The following is a 12,164-nucleotide window of genomic DNA, read 5'->3' as shown; positions in this document are numbered from 1 at the left end:
CCAGCCTCAAAGGTAGAAAGCATTTTGCCTTCATCTGCTGGAATACAAAATCCATCAGGGTCACTGTGATGCTTTGTGCCAGCCCCAATGGGAAGGAGGGAGCGCCATCCTTCATTCCAACCAGCTCATGCTGGGCTCCATGGAGGAGAGGTGAGGATTATCTCCATCCTGGGAAAGTACAAGAACTAGGGGGTCCCCACATTAAGGGAGAAGCAGGAGGGGAGGGTAAGCAAGGCCTAAATGTCCTTTCCTCCTTTCTCCAAATTAATCCAACCACTTCCCAAACCAGCCTGGATCACTGAAGATGTCAAAACCCACACAAAAATCCTTCATCCAACCAAGTTTGGGGAAGCTCCAAAATGCTCATTTGGGCTCGTTTCAGTTCAGTTCTTGGATCCCAGGTGAGAGATGTGCTGTCATCCAGGAGGCTTCGCAGCCTAGAACCTGTTGGGCTCGTCTTGCTCCCAGCTTCCTGCTCAACCTGCCAGGAGCTGATCCCAGGAGGAAACATTTCAGCCAGGCAGCCTCCTCAGCTGCATGGAGAGAGCAGAGAAACACTTCCAGCCTTTCCTCCTGGGGCCAGACCTGCCCTGGATTCTGCTGGCTTCACCTTGAGCTTCTTCTCCTCTTCCTGGCCTTGAAGGCTTCTTCCTGCTTCAAAATCTCTCTTGAGTTTCTGATGCTGCAAATGCACCTCTTCGTCCTCCAGCCCAGAAGTTACCATTTCCCACTCCAAAACCTCAGCTGGGGTCAAGGTCCACCCCAGAAACCACCTCATTCTTTGACACCATGCACCAACCCCCTTTTTCCAGCAGCACGGCAGAGGCAGAGCCAGGGAATCTTCACTCCTCGGGACAGATTTCCCCTGCTGATTTGTGGGACAGGCCAGAGAGGCCTCAAGATGTTTGCTTTGACCCTGAGGCGATGTCTGGGGTGGAAAGGTCACAACCAAGACACTCACGGTGTTTCCCCTCTGAGCCCAGCAGCCACCAGCAAGCTGTGCTGGGCACTGGGGCTGTAATGAGGAGAGCAAATATTATCCTCCATAGGTGTCATGAGCTGCTGCTGCTTTGAAATGCTGGGAGAAAAGCCTCCTTAAATAGTTGGGATTCCTCCCGTCAGCACAGGGATGAGAGGAATAATATTTGGGAGAGGAACACACCCGGAATGACGGCGTCTGTGTGAGGGTGGGAAGCAGAGAGCAGCCAGCATCTCCTGGCCACAGATGGTTCCCATCAAGAGGAATTTTTTTCTTGTTAATCCCAAAACAAGCTTGGGATGTATTTTTATTTCAGTGTTAAGAGGAGAAAAAAAGAAAGTCTGTCATGACCCTCTGTTTTTCTGGCTTCACTCCCTGCTCAGCCTCTGCTCTGAGCAAACACAGAAAATTTAGTTCATGTTATAGGCAGGGACTCCGAGAAATCCTGGGGTGGTTCTTTCAGTTCTGCTTGACCAGGGAATTTATTCCATTCAAGCTGGAAATGGAGGCAAAAATCTAAAGCTTGGGTGTGTATTTGAAGTATCCTGTGGTGTTCTCTGGGCTGTTCATCAAGGCAGAGAGGACATCAAGATGCCTGTGGGGGTGTCAGCAAGGGTGTCCACTCTCCCCTTTAAATCTTAAACCTGCTTTGGGCATCAGGGATGGTCTCCTGAGCCAATCCACTCCCAAAGCCATCACATGAGCTCAGGAGCATCTCTAGCTCAAAAAACCCCAAAATAGTGATAAAAATTGCTATCAGTGGGAGGATGGGAATTAATTCTACTCAAAAGGCATCCCAAAAGCCCTGCTTTGAAGATTTGCTTGGCATTCCTCTGTGGCCTCCCTGGCATGTTGGATGACATGGTTCCACAAACTTGTTCTGACGGAGCTGCCATGAGGAACCCATTAGCATGTCCCAGGAAGTTTCCAAGGACAGCCACGGGTTGGGGATGTGGCACTGCTCCCAAATAATCAGCTGTGGGCCATCTGAAAGGATTCACATGGAAGCAGGGCCATGAAATAACTTTTTCTCGTGGAGTGACACTTCTGGTCCATTGTGGTAGCCCTGCTGGAAGAAGCCCTACTCTGTGGTGACCTCTCACTGGGAATTTTCTTTCAGATAGAACTTCCTGGGATATTTACAGACCCAGGTGAGACTGGGCATCCCCCCCATCCTCTCTGGCATCTCCCTGGAGTGACTCAGGACATGCAAACACTGATTCATCCCAACCTCCCAGGAGCACTGAACTTCCCACATGCTCCAAGAGAGGGTGGTGGGAGAAGGGGAAGGCTCCATTTGGCCTCCCCTGTGCCCTGAGGGACAACTGTAGATGCATCAGCAAGGTGGGGCAGTTAGGGCACTTTGCAAAGTCAGCTGCACAGATCCTGGATTTAATCAGGACATGATTATTCCATACACGGATAAAAATATGTGCAGCAAACAGCACCACTGAAAATCCTAGGACCACCCACTGCAAATCCTGCTGGAAACGGTGGAGGAACCTGGGTCTGCTTGCCAGGGATGAGGTGGATGGCTCTCCTGGAGATCTGAAATTTAAATGAACATTCAGATACATAATTGGTCGTCCTAAAAAATCTGTTACCTCATGCCATTGCACTTTGTGGGGGACAAAGCTCCCTGGCCTGTTCTGTGTGTGAGTCAGAACACCACATTTGGCATTTCTCCTCCCTTAGTCCTGGGAAATGGTCAAGTCCAACTCTTTGCCCTGCACAGACACCCCCATGATCCCACTCTGTGCATCCCTGGAAGCTCTGTCCAAACTCTCCTGGAGCTCTGTGGGGCTGTGTCCATTCCCTGAGAAGGCTGGGCAGTGGCCAGCACCCTGTGGGGGAAGAACCTTTCCCTGATATTCAATCTAATCCTGCCCTGGCACAGCTCCAGCTGCTCCCTGGGGTCCTGTCAGACACCAGGGTCCTTTCCCTGCTGTTCCAAGGGGGCAGAATGGAGCTGGGACCGATCTCCAGGTGACACCTGAGAAAGTGAGAGCTCCTGAGTGTTCTCCCTTCACAGCAGAAGCAGAAGGGATGCGAGATGGGACATCCCTGCCCACCGCTGGCCATTAAAGATTACAGCCCAGCCAGGCTAGAAGGATTGTAGGAGTCAATCCCATTTAAGCCTTTCTATTTAAAGGAATAAACTACCCAGGAGAAAAAAAAAACAGCCTAAGATTAGAAACTCACAGGATTTCCTCAAATTCCAGTCATGAGCCCCAGATTCAGCCCAAGGGGGTGGTTTGTTATTCTCCCAGAGCATGAATCCTGCACCCCAGCAAAGTTAAGTTTGTGGATTATGCTGTGTAGCCCCATCACAGGCCCAAAAGCCACACTCAAAGGTGGTTTAGTGCTGCTCCCTCTCTGCCTAAACCATCTCCAGTGTTCCTTGATTAAAAATAGTTCTTTAGGCAGGAGAATTTTGGCTTTTTGCACAAGCAGGAGGTGTTTCCTGTAAATTCCATATTGCTCAGGACGATGCTCTTGTGCAGGAGGATCTTTCAGAAAATTTAATGCTAAACAGGGTGGGAAGCAGAAATAAATGTTTTTCCATTTTCTTTTTTTGGGCAGGAAAAGAACTCAAAGACCACCCAGTTCCACCTCTCCCATGGGTGGAACTTCCACTATCCCAGGCTGCTCCAAGACCCCATGTCCAGCCTGGCCTTGGACACTTCTAGGGATCCAGGGACAGCCACAGCTTCTCTGGGCACCTTGTGCCAGAGTCTCACCTCCTTCACAGGGAGGAAGTTCTTGCCAATATCTAATCTAAAATCTCTCCCCTCAGTTTAAAATGACACAAAGGATGTGGGTAAACCAGACAAAGTCACCCTATGCTTTGTGCCTCACTAGCCAGGAATTGGGAAGTCATTTGGGATTTGATACCTGGCTCTGTTGCTTCTCCTTAAGCTGGGTGAAACTCCAGCCTCATTTACCTTAAAGCAGAAAAATATAAAGCCTGTCCCTAAAGGGATCCCAAAGAAATGAAGGATCCCTTCTGCCCCAGCGTTGTAGCAGGATGGGAGCAGTTGCTTTTTGCAGGCATAGCACCACGAGGGGGTGACTCATTCCTGGCAGGAATTTCCCTCTCACCCATCCCCTCCTGCCCCTCTCTCTGCCTGGAGGTTTTCCCCCAAGAACAAGGGGTGGGGGGAGCTTAACATGAGCCAAGAAGCAGAGACCTTCCCTAAATCCCTGACATTTCAGCTGGCACACCTGTGCAGGGACGTGTCCAAGAGGTCCCCACTCCTTCCCAGCTGTGTGTTTTGGGAAGGAGGAGAATACTGGAATACTGGGTAAAGCTTCCCCATCACGAGAGCAAGGAGACTGGGCATCAAAAGAGAGACGTCTCATGTGTCACTTGTCCCTGTGGTGGCCTCAAGGTGCAACCCAGGCTGGGCAGGGCACGTGAGAGAGCTCAGCCCTCCCAGGAAACCTCAGATCAGCTGCATGTGCACAAACAGGTCCAGAAGGAGCCATGCAGGCATGACCACAGAGCCAGGTAGCCCATGATTCATGGGATAACCATCTGCTGAAGCTGCAATCACTCACTTTCCACCTCCACTTCTCCTCCAGGCCAAGTGGTAAAGCCACAGGGGCAGAAGGTGCCTCTTGCCATGGTCACCAAGCATAGCCTGGTCCCACAGCCCACAGCAGCAGGAGCTGCCAGGGCTGGTGTTGCAGCAGCTGCTGCTGTGAGACAAGACTTAACTCAGCTCCACACCACAGCCAGGGTTCCAACCCTGCGGGATTTAGTAGCTCCAGGGTAGCCTTGGGGGCATACCTCAATTTCTCAAGGTACAGAACATGGAACAAGGTCTTGGAAAGCTGGAGATGGAAGGAATAAGTCCAGAGGAGGACCTGATTTTCAGGAAAATAACAGTCACAGAACCACAGACTGGTTTGGGTTGAAGGGACCTTAAAGCTCACCCAGTTTCACACCCTGCCATGGTCAGGGACACTTTCCACTATCCCAGGTTGCTCCAACCTGTCTTTGGACATGTCCAGGGATCCAGGGGCAGCCACAGCTTCTCTGGGCACCCTGTGTCAGGGCCTTACTACCTTCACAGCCAAGAATTCCTTCCCAATGTCCCATCTAAATCCACCGTCTTTTGGTTCATAACCTCATCCTACAATTGCTAACCCTGACAGATACAGCAGCTCAGGATACAGGAAGGGCAGAGATGTGCCCCCCTCTGTAGGTGTGCTTTTTCTTCACCAGTTATCCCAAACACACCAAGTCTCCCTTTTCTCCCCCCCACTCTGGGCAGCCACAGTGTGGACGTCAGTGGAAAATGATTCCTTGAATGAGTGTGGCTGGATCAGCTGACTGGGCTCGCTGCAGCAAATCTCGTGGTCACAGAGCTCAAAATGTGCAGCAGTGTCTGCCTAAGCCTTTCCATTTACAGGACAGAGAGGGGAGCTGAGAGTGTGGAAATAAATTCTTTGGAAGCAGAAGGGGTTTGGAGACAGAACTCCCTCTTCCCCAAGGGAAACACAAGGGGGTGCAGAGAGGGTGGGCAGCAAGCACTGATCAGGCGTGGGATGGAGCTGATGGAGCATCATCAACTGTGTGCTTCCAATGAGCCGAGGTCAGGGAAAGGCACAGAGCTCTGCGAACTGCAATGAAAGTGCTGGGGCTGGGACCTGCCTGCCAGGCTGGGCTCTGATGCAGTGTTGGAGTTCTTACAGGAGTGTGAAACCCCGTCCCTGCCTCCCTCTTGCAGCTTGGCTCACCTTTCTGAGCCCTGCCCTCCACCCCCCCCCCCCCCCCCCCCCCCCACCTCCTTGGGAGCAGAACTCCATCTCCGGAATAAATCCCAGTGTCTCCCAGCCCTTCCCAGGGTGAGCTGCCATGCCATGATAAAGCAGCTCCTCCCTCCAAGGCAAGCCCCTGAGCTGCAGCTCATTGGGAAGGCAGCCTGGTGATGGACTGTGGCAGGGAATAACAAATGCCTTTAATTCCCCCTTCATCTAGCAGCTCCCTGTGGAAGGCAACATGTGCTGAAGGAAAGCGAGCAGGAGGCATCTGGAGCTGTGTGCACAGGCACTCAGAAGCCTGGTAAATCACCCCAGCCAGGCTCTAAGAGCCCTGACAGGCTCTAATTCCTCTCTCCTCGATAGATACAGGGTAAAACTTGCTGCTTCTCTTGGTTATCCCAATGCAAGAGGCTGTAAGCAATCCCTGAGCTACTCTACAGGGATTTTCCTGCAATTTTGGCAATTGCAAAGTCAGGAGAGGAGGGGATCTGAGCAAGAACTGCTGCTGAGGTTTCCTCTCAAATATCCATCCCCTGAGCATGAATGTTTTGTGTCAGACCTGTAGGGGTTTCTCAGGTCCATCAGGGGGGTTTGCTGGCATTGGAACCATCATCCCTGGGGCTGTCAGCTCTGATCATGCACAGCTTGGGGCTCGCTGGTGACTGAGAACAGGCTTGGGCTCCATCCATTTCAGATGCAGTTAATTAAAGGAAATAAAACACTTCCCTACAAGCAGAAGGTTGTTTTTACAAGAGTGTTGTTTACTACTGGGAGACTGCAGTTCGGGACCACAGCTGAGGGGTAGACTTAAAGGGTGCCACTGCAAACCCCCTCTGGGGGCTCCAGCCTTTTGTCTTGTAGGAAGCCAGCCCTTCCATTCCCTTCTAAAGGGATTGCCTGCTGCTCGTGGATCCTGGCACATCCCTCCAGGACACATGGACATGTCCCAAAAATAGAGATGCTGTGGCTGCCCCTGGATCCCTGGAAGTGTCCACAGCCAGGTTGGAAAGGGCTTGGAGAAGCCTGGGACAGTGGAAGTGTCCCTGCCATGGCAGGGGGTGGCACTGGAGGAGTTAAAAAGTCCCTTCTAACCCAAACCATTTTGTGCCATTATAATTGTGTGATTTTATATGAGAGAGCTGCTCTGAGTCACTCCCATCTCTACAGACTTTCTGCCAAGATTCTCCTGCAGATCCCATTTGTTCCTTGCCTCTCTCCTTTAGGCACACTGCATCCCCAGTCCAGCCGGGGAGAGATTTGGGCAGCCTGGGGAACCCTCTTCAGGAAAAGAGGATCCTGCATGTCCCTCAAAGAGAAGGAGAAGGACTCCCCCTCTCTGCTCGCAAGCAGAATAACATCTTTGAAACTGAAAGCTGGAAAGACACAAGGAATCTCTGCTGCTCCGGCGCCCATGCCATGCTCCCACAATTTGGGGTTATCTATACTATTATCATCTTATTTTTAGTGATAACTCCAATAAATCATGGTTGGCAGAGTCCGAAAAAAAGGTAAGTTCCCCTTCCAGGCCAAGTTGGGCAGGGCTTGAAGCATACTGGGATACTGGAAGGTATCCCTGCCCGAGGCAAGGGGTGGGACTGGGTGATCTTTAAAGTCCTTTCCAACCCAAAAGAAGAAAAAACAACAAACTAGCAAAAATGCCAGGGGTTTCTACATCCATCTTTGCTTCTCTTTTCCCCTCCTGGCCCCTGCTAGCCTTGATGCTTCTCTTGGCTCTGCTTCACTCCTTCCAGCAGGGAGAACTGGCCTGGAAGAGCATCATTCTCAGGGCAAGTGGAAGGGGATCCGCCTCTCCCTGGCAGAGGGAGTCTCCCAGGACGCACTGCTGGGGCACAACCCGGGGCTGTGAGGCAGAGAACGAGCCTTTCCTTCTCCTCCTGGCCGGAGCCAGCCCGGGATGGTGCCGGAGCTGGGCAGCGGGGGGAGCAGCGAGACCGGGACAAGGTACACGAAGCAGGAGGATTGCAATGTCCCTGCCCGGGGCAGCGGCGGCTCCCCAGGCTCGGGAGAGATTCCCGGGGGAACAAGAGCAGGGCTCGGAGGGTGGTTTGGGGATGCACAGAGGGGATGCCGTGGAGCTGGGTGGGATCCTGGCTGGGCACTGCTGTCTGGGGAACCCCGGGAAAGGGGAACAGTTCCAGAGCCACAGTGGAGTCTTTGCAGGGTGCCCAGGGCTGCTGTGGATGGGAGCAGGGTCTAAACGAGTCCTGCAGTGCCCCAATTGGATCTGTGTGCTCCCAGCTCTCTGTAGCTCCTGAATCCTAGCCAGCCCCACTCTGTCTCCACTATTTTTAAATCCATCTATTTCCGCTGGTGTCTCTGCTTTGGTGCAGCCTTTTCCACACTGACACTTCTGCAGCCCAGAAATCCTAAATATTCTCCTTCTCCCAAGTGTTTAAGCACCAGCTGCACTGGGGACCAGGGGAGCTCAAGGACACCAGTGTAGAGGCTGTACTGTTTATTGTGGGTTTATGGCACTTTCTGAAGCATGGGAAACTCTTGGCCACAGCCACAGAGAGCCAGAAGTGTATTCCCAGCGCAGAATTCAGGGCGTGGGATTGGAGCTGGGACTGGAGACAGAAACCCTGGTAGCAGTCAGGGCTGCAGAAGCTTTTTCACCCTGATCCCACCCTCAAGGACGCTGGTCCTGCTGGTCCAGGGATGCAGGGCTGGCACCAAGGCACACAATTATGTGTTTAGCTGAAGCCAGAGCACTGGGATTTTCCAGCTAATAGGACACCAGAGGTGATGAGGCCCAAAAGGACCTCTGGAGTGCACAGTGCCATGAGACCAGTTCTTCTCATGCCCATAAGGATTTGTTTGCACTGACTCTACATCAGCCCTGTGGTACCCAAGATTCATGCAGGGTTTTTGGGGTGTCCCCCCATCCTGCCCCACCTTCCACTTCATACCTGCTTCCACAAGGTGACCATGGAACTTCCTGCAAATGCCAGGGAAGTCAGGAAAGCTTTGAGCAGTGGCGAATTGCTATATTCATGGCACATGGTGAATCAGAGACAGAGCCCAGAGTGGATTCATTGTGCATTCCACAGTTGATGAGCATGCCTCCAGCAGATCCAATTATTCTATTAACTGGAATTCGGGAGAAAATAATAGTTAAATTGTTAATTCATCAAGACAGGCGCCATCACAGTCTCTGAAGATACTTCTGGATTTGGGCAGGTGAATTTGGAAAATGAAGACAATTCCACAATGTACAAACTGCAGATTCTCCATTATTTTGCATGTCCAGCACACAGCTTTGTCTTTGGAAACTACGATAACCAGAACTGGGTATTCCATATCCACCAGAAACCCTTGGAAGTTCAGGATTTGAGGTTTTCCCTCCCACTAAACTGCAGCCATGACTTGTATCCTGAACTGCTCAAAACTCAGGAGCTGCCTTAAGTTCTTTGCTGCTGCTTTTCTGTGTTCAGGCAGCAAAGGAGCTTGAAATAATTCCCAACTGCCTACGGCTAAGCCAGATCCATGCAGGAGAGGAGGAGGGCAGTTGTAAGAGGCTTTGATTCACACGTGTCTTTGAAACCACAGCATCCCCTGGGTCCCAAACCAGGAGTGATCCCAGGAGGATTCAGCTTCTGACGTCAAAGCCAACAGAGTCCAGAAGTGCAAATTATTTCAAAGACTGAATCCAAGCTGTTTGTGCATGGCTGGGAAACATCCAGCACCCTCCTGAAGAGAATCAGGAGTGAAACAATGATTCTCATTCATCTAAACCTCCCACCCCACCTCTCCCAAGCACCTCTGCCCCAGGCTGAACAAGAGACCTTCTGTACAGAGCTGATTTCAGCAGCTCTGATGCCTCCTCCGGTGTTGGGAACAGCCTGTCAGATCCAGGGACATGCAGGAGACGTTCAGTGTGCTGAGTGCTGGGCCAGGAGCTTGGACTGTGCTGCCTGGAGGTGCAGAGAGAAGCAGCTCCTGCATCTCTTCCCACTGTGGGAAGCACAGTTTGGACATTCATGTTGGAGAAAGGCATCAATCATGGTCCCAGATGCTACAAAAGCAAAGCAGAGCCTGTTCTCGCCTGGGCAGAGTAACCAGGAGTTAGGAGAGAAGACAAGAATACAGAGGCTGCTCTGGCAATCCAGAGGAACTCTTGGCCATGAGATCCATCTCTGCTGGATGAGATTGGAGCTGGGATAATCATAATTCCACACAGAGCAGCTCCACATCCTGGGGTCCCAGCTCTCAGCAGATTGTCAGTGCAGAGAGGGAGAAGATGCCTCTGGGACTCCCTGTCAAGTCCTCACCGTCCTCGTGGAGAAGGAAAAAAACAGCCTGGCTCTAATTCTGCCCCAAACTCACCTTCCATGCCTCAGCCTCCCCAATTTTTACAGAGGATAATCAACCTTGCCCAATTTTACAAAATCCTGGGACATCTGCAGATGCAGATCTGATGTGATGAGTCAGATCTGCCTTGTGTGACTCAGCTGGCAGATCCAGCCACAGAGCTTCCCTTGCTCCAGGACCCATATTTGCTGCTCTTACTGCCAAGTTAATGACTATTCCCAAAACTAAACATGTCTGTGAGTTTCTAAACACCATTTGGGAAGACCAGGAAAAAGCCTTTCTAGCTTCATTCTGAAATGGGAAACAGACAAGTTCACTGGACAATTCACAGCTTTCCTCCCTGCAAGTTACAAAGGATGGAAAACAAAAAACAGAGAGTGGGTTTTGCTCCTAAAATTAACATTACTCTCCCTGGCACAGAAATGTGGCTCTGCAACACCAGGAGCTGTGGCAGGACAGGGATGTGACTCTGGAAAAGTCTTTAATGTGTAGATACAGCCCTCTGGCAGCTGGAATAAAATGTGAGCGGCTCCTTCAGAAGCTCCCAGGAGCAGACGTCGCTCTGCAAGAACGCGGTGGGGTTGCATCATGTGGGTTCCTTGAATCTTCCAGAAATCTGCCACTTCTTCCCTGCCAGATTTTCATGAGGAATCTATACAGTAGCTTGAAAAAACACACTGCAATTTTCTGCTGGCATATTTGAAGCAGGCAGGAGTATTCAGGCTAAGTGGAGTTTCATGTGAGGACACATGGAAGATGTCACTCTTTTTCCTAAGGGTCTCTGGCCTTGGAGATATATCCTGGAACACTTCCTGGCCTGTTGCAGACACATCCTAAACTGCCACATTTTGGGTTAATCCCCCTGACCCAATCTGGACCTATGGCAAGGGACATTTGCCTCCCAGATGAGTGCATTTTTTCATCCCAAGCAAAGCTGCAGCAGCTCACATCTGGACACAAGCTGGTTTGGTCCCACCAGATCAGCATAATATCACCAGGCTGGGACAACTGTGGTCCTTGGAAAATAGGGAAGGATGAAACCCCTTTTTCTGTTTGGTTTTACAGTAAAGGAGAGATTTTATATTAGATAACTGGGAAGGAGTTGTTCCCTGTGAGGGTGGGGAGCCCTGGCACAGGGTGCCCAGAGAAGCTGTGGCTGCCCTGGATCCTTGGAAGTGTCCAAAGCCAAGTCGGGTGGGGCTTGGAGCAAGTTGGGACAGTGTAAGTTGTCCCTGTCCATGGCAGGGGGTGGGACTGGATGGGCTTTAATTCCAACCCAACCAGCCCGAGATCCTGTGATTCCTGCTGTATCTCTGGACCGCTTTTCTGCTGCCTCTGCAAGAGCAGAACAGACAAAGAGGCTGCCATGCCCCTTCCTAAGCATCCCTTTGCTTACACATACTCAGCACTTGGCTGAGGAGGATTGCACATGCTGTTTGTTCCTGCTGGGCCACTGCCCAGTGCTGAGCCCAGCGTGTCCTTCCTGGGATTCATCCCTGCCCTCCTCCTTTCCTGCCTTCAAACTGCTGCACGAACCCCCCCAAAGTCCCCAAGGCAGCAAACCCAGCAGCCCCAGCCTGGTCCTTTGCTCAGCCCCCTCCTTCCTCTGGCATCAACAGTGGCAGTTTTAGGGTTTGGCTTGTTGGGAACCTGATTCCCAACAAGGAAAAGATTTCTAGGGACAGCAGTAGGACTGGGGAGACAGACAGACAGTTGTGTGACACACTTGCACACACAGCACAGGCTGAGCCCACCCCGCCTCCCAGCCCAGAGCAGTGCTGTGCTGGAAGCAGAAGATTGGCTGGCTGAGGATCCTTCTCCAGGCCAGACTCGGGTTTAGGGGCGTTTCTGTTCCCACAGCTGGCTCCAGAATAAACGGTTTCCTTTTACATCCCAGTTTCCTCAGGAGAGGTTGAAATGCTGAGGGGGGAGCGTGTGGGGGGCTATGCCTCCTCTCAGCTTCCACCAAATGTGAAGGGCAGGCAGAGCTCAGACCTGTTACATTCCCATGGACTCCTGGAAAATGCCAGGAAGAGATGAGGGAGAGCTCATTGCAGAAAACTCAGCTTTTAACAAGATATCA

Source organism: Cinclus cinclus, chromosome 2 (assembly GCF_963662255.1).
Source record: "Cinclus cinclus chromosome 2, bCinCin1.1, whole genome shotgun sequence".
Taxonomy (NCBI): Eukaryota; Metazoa; Chordata; class Aves; order Passeriformes; family Cinclidae; genus Cinclus; species Cinclus cinclus.
The sequence above is the reverse complement of the archived record's forward strand: the minus strand, read 5'-3'. Positions refer to the sequence as shown.